This window comes from Tenrec ecaudatus, chromosome 16 (genome assembly GCF_050624435.1).
Source record: "Tenrec ecaudatus isolate mTenEca1 chromosome 16, mTenEca1.hap1, whole genome shotgun sequence".
Classification (NCBI taxonomy): Eukaryota; Metazoa; Chordata; class Mammalia; order Afrosoricida; family Tenrecidae; genus Tenrec; species Tenrec ecaudatus.
In genome coordinates this window covers 92,291,755-92,303,186 of record NC_134545.1, presented here as the reverse complement: position 1 = coordinate 92,303,186, position 11,432 = coordinate 92,291,755, and the positions used below count along the sequence as shown (strand labels likewise).

Genomic DNA, 11,432 nt, shown 5'->3' with positions numbered 1-11,432 from the left:
GAGGACAGGTGAAAGGTGAGTAGAAGAGGGAAGAAGGGGAAATGATTGCACTGATCAACACATAAACCTACACACACACACACACACACACACACACACACACAGGGGACGAACAACAAAAACTGTGTGTGGGGGGAGACAGCAGTCGGTGTAAGATATGAAAATAATAATTTATAATTTATCAAGGGTTCACGAGGGTGGGAGGGTGGAGAGGAGGGGGGAAAAGGAGCTGATACCAAGGGCTCAATAGAAAGGGAATGTTTAGAAAATAATGATGGCAACATGTGTACAAATGTGCTTGATACAATTGATGTATGGATTGTTATAAGAGCTGTAAGAGCCCCAATAAAATGGTTTTTAATAATAGTTTTTTTTTAATTCGCACTTCTCCAGGGCTGGTAGGGAAGTAGCAAAGGTCCTTTGTGGGGCAGGGGCACATGTCAGGCACTGTTAGATGTCCCTCACAGAAAGCCCTTTGCTCTGGCCCTTGTTGGGGCCAAACACCGCAGCCTGATGGCAAGCAACCTGCTGAACTCTTTGCAGGGGTGCTGCCACCTAGGCTCCCCCAGGCCTTATCTGGGGAAGGTGTTAGACGGAGGTCTTCCCAGGACTCTATAGCACACCCACCAGGGAACTGCCAGGTCTGGGAACAAAAATCCGCCTCGTCTTCCGAAGGACATTCTCCAGTTCTCACCATTCACCTGCTACTCTGTTTAACTATCGCTGCCCCCTTGATCTCTCGGTGAGAACACCAGTCCCCTGGTCTGTTTTTCTTCCATCACCTCCCTCCCCTGGAGTGGTTCAGGAGGGCCCACGCTAAGGCTGAGCAGTCTCCTCAGTGGTCGGGTGGGGGGGTCACCGTTGGGTTCATAGTCTCCACCCCGCAAAGAGCAAAGGAAAATTCAAACAATGCGCCCATCCTCTCCTAACGTGCACCACAGCGACCGTGACTAGAATGTCCCTCATCACTACAAAAAGTCTCTGTCACAGAGCGGCCACCACGCAGGGCCTCAGGCTGCAACCATTTCTCTCTGACAGATTTAAGGTCTGTTGGGATCCAGGGGGAGCTCATCCAAGAGGCTTGGAGATTAACTGATGTTCCTGTGTTCGATGACAAGCGAGTGAGAAATTTCAGTAAATGAGAAGTGTCAGCGTGTGGAAACTCCTACGTCTCTTTGAGAACCTAACTCTGCCTGTGTGTGGAGTTAAGGAAGTCGTCATTCTCCCACCGATGCTAATTTGAATTAAGTACTCAGCCTTTATAGAAGGATGCACTACTTCCCCACTGGGAGCCATGCGTCTGAAAGACACGTTTGTGTTTTATGTTCATGTCAACGTGCTTCTGACTCGGTGCCTAGGGTGACAAGCAGCTAAGCACCAGGTTAAAACGGTAATCTGTAAGCGGAGGGTGCAAACCACTTTTGATTTCACCCCGCATGATGGAGTTGGTGAGATGGACAACAATCTGTATTGCAGCCATTTCCCCATCACCTCAAAACCTTGATGACACTTTATATCCACCTCTACTTTTTTTTTTAAAGCCTACAGTACCCGGCATTCCCGGTGGTCTTCCATCCAAGTACTAACCAGGCCCGACCCTGCTTAGCTTCCGAGATCAGATGAGATCAGGCGTGTTCATGGTGGTATGGCTGTAGACCCACCTCTACTTTTATCTCTTTTTAAAAATGAAATAATCTATAACGTACCCAAAAAATCAAATACCAATTACAAGGAGGGCTTAAACCCAAATATCCCTATTCTACCTTCTGTTGAGAATTTGGATTTCCACCCCAGAAAAAGTCAAGGCTTTCTTCATGCTTGAAAACCCACCGAGCAGGTCTACTGAACTCAGTGACAGTAAGTACCCCAGATGCCCTAATCAGATTCTACATCTTCACAAGTTTCCCCAAATGACATTTACACAGATGTAACTCTCACCGGGGATCCTGTAGAAATGTAGATTCGCATCCATCCTAGCTATGGCAGTCCACGGCAAGGAATGTGGAATATGCCGTGGAGGCATGGAGGCATGGAGAATGCATAAATCTGTACTGGAAGAAGTACAGTCATATTCCATAGAAGCCATGGTGGCAAGACTAGTGGGCATTCTTAGGAGAAGAACATCACACATGCTAAAGTAGAGGATCAGTGAGAGAAAAAAAAAAAAAGGAAGACCACCCCCCAAGAGGAATGAACACAGTGGCCATAACAATGAGCGCGGCCATGGCTGTGATTGCGAGGGGCTCCAAGACCAGACAGGGCTTTGCTCTGCTGTGCACACGGCTGCTGTGGGTCAGAACCATCCCACTGGTTCTGACCCACCAACCCTGAACACTGAGCATGAACTGAAGTTCCTGCTCTGCATAAACTCATCTGATACTCAAAAAGACTATTATATCACTACACCTATTTTACAGAGGACAAAATAATAGAGTTATGCAGAGATAAACTTTAATCACCAAGAAAGAGCAAAAGCCACCTGAACAAGATGAAGTAAACAACTCTGGAACCTATACTCCTATACGCCACACTACACGATCCTTGACGATGAACCTGATGGCAATACCTAATCCTATTTAAACTTCCAGCATTGAAGGACTCACCAACCCACTTCACTAGTTGTTGTCTCCTAACCAAGACCGAAGTTTCTTCTAGGCCTAGACTACTTAGAGGCACAAATCGAGTTCTCAGATATGTTTTTGATGGTACTTGATTTTGATCACCATCAATACAAAACTCCCAGCGTGTAGGCGCGGTGGGGTGGAGTGGGGTGCAGAGGGGTTCTTGCTAAGCTCCACGTTGGTTTCCTAGGATGAAGAAACTTAAAGTAATTTCTCTGAGCTTTGGATGAACTGGCAATGATTGGCCAGCCATCAAAGTCTAGGTTTTATTCTGCAGCAATTAGCACTTTCATTAGCTGGAAGCGTGATTATGTGGCTCATTGATTTCTTCTGAAGAGCAATTTGCCTAAGACATTTGATTCTGCTGCCGTTCCTGATAATAATGCGTATTTCGCACAGTCAGTAATGATGGTTATTGTAGAATGCGCTCAGTGTCCGTGGGTTTGGTTTTGCTGTTACTATATGGCCATGCCAGTACCCCTAAATTCCCTCCCTCCCTCAACAAGAGCACTCTATGGTGAGAGTCTTAGCACCTGCTTCATCCATCATAAGATGTTGGTATTTTTGAACCACTTTTACTGAAAGACGGGACTAAAATATTATATGGTCCCTACTAATAACAAACACAAAAAATGCACCCATTGCCATCGAGTCAATGCTGACTCATAGTGACCCCTAAGGACAGAGGAGAACTGCCCTGTGGTTTTCCAAGAGTGCAACTCTGCACAGGAGTAGACTGTCCCCGCTGACTCTACAGGAGTTTTGAAGTGCCACCTGGAAGTCAGCAGCCCGCTGCGTGACCTCTAGGCCCCTGGGTCTCCCGTTATTCCTTTTAAGTAATCGGTTCATGTTTGAACGGGGGCCCTGAGCCATTCTTCGTTCCTTCTTCTCTTTATTTACTACCTTGGAACAGGGTCACCTGGGCGCTTTTCAGATTGCTTGGTTTCTAAGTAATGGGCTTATACATGGATTTTAAAAGAAAAAAAAAGGGGAAAGAAAATTGGCTCTTTTTTCCCATTTATCCCTTCTAGGTAAATGAAAAAAAAAAGTCAAAGTTTGTCCTTTTTTATACAGAATATCCTCTCTGAACCTGGCTCCCCTACTGCTGAACCGAGAGGAGGCCTTTACTTTGATGGTCAGGATGGTCTGGCCTGAGAATGGAGAGGACAGGGCCCACCGGCCTATGCTGAATGTTTTCATCCAAGAGCAAAACATATACAAAATTCTCCGCAGCTGCAGAGTTGTTATAGTCTCTAGAACTGTTGCTATTGATATTGTTGATTTTCTCATTAGATAGAGGCACATATGCTATACAAATATTACGCCTGAGTCTTAAGAGCCATTGAAGCATGGGAGTGGGGACTTTTTCTTTAACCGAGACAAATCGTTGCAATGTAGAAATGAAGAACTAATAAACCTTAGCCTTCTTGCATTTACACTTCATTGAATGCTGTGAATTCTGTACGTTTCCCTGGCTTTCTGCTGTTTTGTCTTATTTCAAATTCGTCGGGCTTTATGTGATGACAGCAAATTAGCCAGCAAAGCAGTTTAACTCTCATGGGCTGCCTCTCCTCCACCTTTTCCCACCGTGCTCACATTCTCATTCATCTCACCATTGCAATTCAAAAGTGGCCTGTGGTGATAATTCTGGGGGACCCTGGACTCTTAAAAGATATGGTGGAAAGTGCCCCAAACCTTTCCAATAACAACCTGTTGATTTTGCTGTTATGCAGTAAGCTGCCCCTTCAGCCAAGGAAGTGCTTACTGTGGCATGCATCCAGCTAGAGTCAAGAACCGTGGGGTGGTAGAAAAGGGACTAGAAAGACTTTCAGATCATGGCAAGAATAAGATTAACCTGGACTTAATTTCTGGCACTACCAATTGCTCAGTTTTCAAAATTTTTAATAATTTATTGTTAATTGGGAGTTAATATATCATTCCATACTTCAGTCGTGTCAAGCCAAATTAAACAATTGCTAGCACAATATCCTCCAAAGTCACAATTTTCTGAGTTAAATTTCCATATCTAAACCAGTGTCATTGTGACGCCATTCCTGCACAAGTTCGTGTGTGAGAATAAAGTACATCGCTCAGCACAGTCCCTGGCACTCAGTGTGCCCCCTCAAATTCATGGCTAGTACAACAGGGTCATGTGCTTAGTAGCTGCAATTAGTAATAATGTTAATTGCCATGATCAAATATCTTTGTTCTGGGTGCTCAGGTAGTTCCTACCTTTTACTTCTTCTTAAAACATCCTAATCCTGTTTAGTTTCTCATCAAATGTCACTGGAATTTCTCTTGGTGATTTCTGAAGGTCAAAACCTGCCCTGTTGGGACCTACCCTCTTCCAGGAGTCAGGAAATTCTGATAGTATGAGCTTGGCTCAGATCAGTAAGGGTAAATCTCATCAGCAGCAAACTCAGAAAAGCTGTCCCTGCAGAGATGCTGCCTGGATGAGGGTCTCTGCCGAGGGAACCCCCGTCTTGTTTTGTTCAAACAAGAGCTTCCTCATAACTGCTTAGGTCCCCAAACACCTCCATCATCCACCACCCTGATTTAATAAAACACCCTGTTAACTAAAACAATGATGTTCACAAAGGTTATTGATTCTCACTTCCGTCTGGTGACAAGGTAATTTCTTCTGAAAAGGGATTTCCGTAGGACAAAATGAGCAGAACATCCCAGTAGTTCACTTCCCGGCTCATCTAAAGCACAGTGACGCTGGTGCTCGCAGCAACCAGACATTGATGACTTAAACACCAGCAAGGAAACTACTCCTCCAGAGACTTCTGCAGCAAAGACAATGAACACATCTCCAAGCCTGTGGCTCGTTGGAACCCACATTTCTCTAGCGCTTCACTTACTGACATGCGTGGTTGAACGAGAAAAGGAGTCACGATGAGTCAGAATCTGTGACTGTATACAACACCAACAAGCAAAACATAATTCACTGCCATAAAGTCCATTCTGACTCATAGCAACCCGAGGGAACTGGTAGAGCTACCCCGGAACTCTTTCCAAGAGTAGAAAGTCTCATCTTGCTCCTGCCGAGATGCTGGTGATTTTGAACTACTGGCCTTGTGGTTAGCAGGCCAATGCACAACACACTATGCCACCAGGGCTTCATGTGGCAATAGCAGGGCTTCTAAAATGTGGCTCAAAGGCAAATACAACAGACACCTCAGAATTGGATGACAGTGGAGGTCAATGGTGAAAAGTAAAATGCATCAACTGTTACACAGAATTCATTGAGGGAAAACGTCTGTACATTTAGACTAGGAATCTTTTTAAAATAAGCTTAACACCTGACAGGTTTGTCAAGTGCTCTTGGAGAAGTGAGGATGTACCCTTCCCTGTAGTGGATGATTGATTGCTATAATTTTGACTTGTTTTCTATCCTTTTCCTCTCTCCACCTGGGACACATGAAATAAAATGCCGCCTGGGAAATTTACAAAGAATAAGTCTTGCTTTGTGTAGTGGTTACGCATTGGGCTACAAATAGCAAAGTCCGCAGTTTGAAACCACCAGCAATTCTGTGGGAGATAAAGCTGTCTACTCCATAAACAGTTAGTTTCAGAGACCCACAGAGGCTGTTCAACTCTGTTCTATAGAGTCTCTATGGAATTAACTCTATGACAGTGCGTTTATTTCTGTTGTTGTTGCTGCTGAACTCCATTTTCAACTCCTTAGGAAAAAATTTCCTGTGTGGAAAACTGTTGTCTGGTCTTCTACAAGAAAGTTGTTTTTGATTGTTTCTGTTCAGGACATTCCAACTCAAAGTGATGAAGTGTGTGTGTGCAGAAAAATCTAGTGCTTTGTAGAGTTTTCTGTGTCTCTGTTTTCATTTTGAATAATCAATACTTTGGTTAACAATATTTTCCCAGCTATACCACCAGAGACTCTCTGGAAAGGTTACCTTGATCCAAAGTGAATGTTTCATCAGTGCTATACTGCACCCTGACTGGCTCATCTCTTCCCTGTGACCCCTCTGTGAGGGGATGCCCAATTGTCTACAGAGAGGCATTGGGTCTCCACTCCATGCCCTTCCCCTAATTCCAATTCACCTTGGGTATGATTTTGCTCTGGGTCTTGGATGTCTGATACCTGAACCCATTGACACCTCATGATCACACATGCTGGTGTGCTTCTTCCATGTGGGCTTTGTTGCTTCTGAGCTAGATGGCCATTTGTTTATCCTCAAGCCTTTAAGACCCAAGATGCTATATCTTTTGATAGCCAGGCACCATCAGCTTTCTTCACCACACTTGCTTATGTGCCCATTTTGTCTTCAGTGATTGAGTCAAGTTCTTTGGGGCTTCCTTCCACCAGTTATCATGACCTCAAATAGGATTAGGACAGGACATTCACACTGCTACAGATAAGAGCCCACACACAAGGAATCCAGGACAGATAAGCCCCTCAGGGTAAAGATACCAGGAGAATTAGGGGAGGGTCGGGGGACAAAGGAAGAATTGATCACAAGGATCAACATATAACCCCCTTCCAGGGGGACAAACAACAGAAAAATGGGCGAGGGGTGATGGATGACAATGTAAGATATGAAAATAATAATTGAGATAGTTAAGATTTATTATGATATACTGGCCAATAAACACATTTAGGATTAATTGAAGGGTAAAGATAAATGGCTCAGTGATTTTCACCTTTGTAGTTCTCGGGCCTCTTGCTTTCTAATGGTCAGACCAGGGTGCCACTGCCTTAGCCAGTTCCCTGCTTCAGCTGGCAATGCTCACTTCCTGCAAGACATCCCTGAGGAGAAGCCACATATATGGACTTGTTTCTCTAATGTACCCAGACTGACACAATCATCTATAACTTATCAAGGGTTTGTGAGGGAGTGCAGGCAGAGGATGGAGGGGGGAAATGGGGAGCGGATATTAGGGGCTCCAGTGGGAAGAGAATGCTTTGAAAATGATGATGGCGGCACAGGTGCAATAGTGCTTGACACATTGGAGGAATGTGTGGATTGTGATGAGATGTAAGAGCCCCTAATAAAAGTAAAAAAAATAGTGAATGGATCATGCCTTTTTAATTCTTCAATTGATATTTCTGGGATCCTTGGTTACAATCATCATGTTATTATAATTAAGTCATATCTGGTGGCTTAACTTGTTATCGTAGGTAATATTTGAAGCTCCTGTCTGTCTTACACTTGTTTTCTCAGTTCATTCAGCATACATGGTGAGTATTGTTTGCTGCGCTGATCAAAGCCTCTAACAATTTTATTGGCCTTTTTTCTGCTCTCTTCCATGTTTAGTCATCATAGATGATTAATCTTTAAAAAATATTACATATTTCCTTTTATCTGTCCACTTTGAGCCTGTTTCCATTGGTTGGAGAAGCAATTATTTTCAGTGCCCGGCGAGGAAGTATGAATTCAGGGCTTTGTCATTTTTTCTAAAAGGATCATGAATTGCCTTTCTCTAGTATCTGTTCTCCTTTGGCCCAGCTTATTTCTCCACCTCTCTCTCTCCCCTCTTCTCTCTGTCCACACACACACACACACACACACAAAAACCTTTTTCCATATGTGTCCATTTTTAAATTTTCAAGTTGGAAGATGATCGATCTTTTTATTATATCGAATTTATTATTGAAAGCTAAGAGGAATTGAAACACCTTCTGTTGAAAATCAAGGGTTGTAGCCTTTGGTGTGGATTACAATTCAATGCAAGAAGACCAAAATCCTCACAAATGGACCAATAGGTAACATCATAATAAATGGAGAAAAGATTGCCATTGCCAAGGATTTTGACTTGCTTAGACTCGTAGGCGATGCTCATGGAAGCAGCAGTCAAAAGATCACAAGACGTGTTGCATTGGATAAGTCAGCTGCACAGTTTTGAAAAGCAAGGATCGTACTTTGAGGACTAACTTGTGCCTGCCCCAAGCCATGGTATTTTCTATGGACTCATGCATGTGAACGTTAGGCATTGAATAAAATAGACTGAAAAGAACTGATGGTTTGAATTATGCTGGTGAAAATATTCATATAACATGGGCTGCTAAAAGGACAACCAATCTGTCTTAGAAAAAGTAGGGTCAGAGTGTTTCTTAGACTAGGCAAGACAGGCAAGGCTTCATTCTACACACTTGGGGCCTGTTGTCAGGGGAGGCTGGTCCCTGGAGAAAGACTTCATGCTTGGTTAAGTGGAGGGGCAGGGAAGGAGAGGAAGGCCCTCATGAGATGGACTGACCCAGTGGCTGCAGCAATGGGCTCAAGCATAGGAACCACTGTGAGGATGACGCTGGACCGAGTAGTGTTTCTTTCTGTTAGCAGTGGCTTGATATGGGTTGACACCGACTCGATGGCACCCAACAACAACAACAATATGTATTTATTTATGTGAAAGTAGGAGACCCTCAGGACACCTCCTCTAACCCAACCACGGGACATGGTGCAGGCAGGGAAAGCACTTCTTTTAGGGCTCTGAACAAAGAAAAGTCCTTTCATGGAGTTTTTTTCTTTCCCTCAAACAATCAGGTGCGTTAACATCTGGGAGCGCCAGAATGAACGCATGGAAGGTGGAAACAGGTCACAGAAGGAAAACGCAATCAAAACCTTAGCTAGAACAATGGAAAGCCTGCACCCTGTCAAAGGCAGACAACTGTGAGACCCGGAATAACAACAGTCCTCTGGCTCCCGGATCTCACAGATCTCCCTGGACTTGCTCCTTCTACTCATTTCCCACACGACATTACTTGCAAGTTCTTGAAAAGTAAGTAAGTGGTTCACATGTCTTCTTCTAATCACTAAATTCTCAATTTTCGAAAGACAATAAACATGCTATGTTTTGCTTTTAATCTCTTGAGAATTTAGCACAAATGGCAGGCAAAGAGTAGGTGTGTGATGAAGGTGTACTTGAAGTGCCATTCCTTGAAACCTCTGACCATTGCTATTTTCAATCATGAAAGTAATATATAACATTGTAGAAAATTGAAGAAATAGAAAAATTAGAAGAAAAGGCCCATTATATCATACTTGCTGTCATATTTTAACCCAGTAAGAAAAAACTTGGGGAAATAGAATTTTATATAAATAAATGTTACCATAATGTGAGCATTCCTAAATGTTATAACCAACATGAAAGTAAACAAAAATTAAATATCTGAGTTATTCTTTGATACATTTACTTATAAATATTTGATCATTTCCAATTGATTTTAAGACTACACTAAGGCTCTTTATGTAAAATGGCTTTTTGAAGTTAAGAAAAGCATTCTTTTAGAATTTATGTCATACTGAATGGCTGGGTTAAACGATACTAATTAAAAAATTATATTTGTGAACGCGTTGCACATTTGTAGCAACTGTATTTCCTATTACTTTGATGAACACTTCGTCACATTTGAGTATGTATACATAAACTAATTATGCAAATCTTTGCATATTTTAAGGATAATTTTTAAGTTTTCATTCGAGATCAGCCAATTCCTTATGCAACTTGATAGTCTATATACAACACAGATTCTCCTGAGTGAAGAGGGAAGTAGGAGGTACGGTGTTGTCATGCTACACTAGCTGGGCAATTTACGTTAGGCGACCTCTGCCCAGAGAGGCTCCTTTTTCAAATCGATGTGGGTGTACCTTGAAAAATCAAAAGACAAGGGAAGAACGGATACATTTGAATTGTATCGCTGGACAATGTTGAATCTATCATAGAGGGCTCTAAGAGCAGGCAAACCAGTCTTAGAAGGAAAACAACCAGAATACATTTTTATCATGCTCTTACAGATATAACAATCCTTAATTCAATTAGATCAAGCCTAATTGTACAATTGCTGCCACCATCACTTACAGCACATTTTCTTTATTCTTGAGCTCTTTGATATCACCTCCTCTTTATCCCCTCATTCTCCCACCCCACCCTCCAGGACCCCTGAGACAAACAATGATTTGACTAAGCTATAGATAGACTCCTTTCTTCTTTGCTTCTACCATCTTTTCCTTCCCCTTTTCAGTAGATCAGTGTCCATTGAGCACCTATACATTTCAAGATCCAGAGATATTAAGGAATCGTGATTATTTATATATACACCATATCTTACACCAACTAGTGGATCCATTCACCTACAATTCTATTCTTCATATGTGTAAGGTTGGTGAGGCAGCATCTTGATTATTGCAGACACTTCATCAGGGAAGACCATCACTTTCAGTAGAGCATCAAGGAAAGTAAGAGAAACCGTTGAGTTTCTGAAATGATACAATAGCCACAAACATGAACCCAAACTTACCGAAGATCATGAAAATGGCATGAACTGGACAGTGTTTCATTCTGTTATACGTGGGGTCACCATGGCTCAGAGTTTACTCAAAGGCAAACTAACAAGAACAATGTCTTCATAAAACCACTTAACAATCTACTAGAGGAAATGCATTTTTTCCAGTAAGTACAAATATTTATTAACCATACATGTCCTAACCAAGATTATTGAGGCCAGTGGGTATATTTGAATCCTTGTTTTCTCTGTAACTAATACTGTCTGGGTAAAGGAGAAGTGCCCTTAGGGATAAGGGCTGGAGTCAGATACGTTCAGAGGCTGGATAAGAAGAATCTCTCAAGACTGGCTAACCTAGCATTTGGAGGCAGTCTAAAGTGACCTATTCAACCTCATCCTTTATTCTCGTAGATCTGAACTTCCCAACATAGAAGATTATGTCAACTACCCCCTTTGGGCTGATTCCTTCACTCTGCTTCCCTCCTCTGCGTCGCTTTGCCTATCCTTTTTGAAATCGTCCCCATCGCAGGAGAACTGTTTAGCTCTATACTTGACTCATTAGGAGA

General features: G+C 42.7%; 1 pseudogene; it reads right to left on the bottom strand.

The window, feature by feature from the left end:
• Nucleotides 1–1,539: 1,539 nt before the first annotated feature.
• Nucleotides 1,540–1,657, bottom strand: LOC142429930 (5S ribosomal RNA; annotated as a pseudogene).
• Between the last annotated feature and the right edge of the window lie 9,775 nt (nucleotides 1,658–11,432).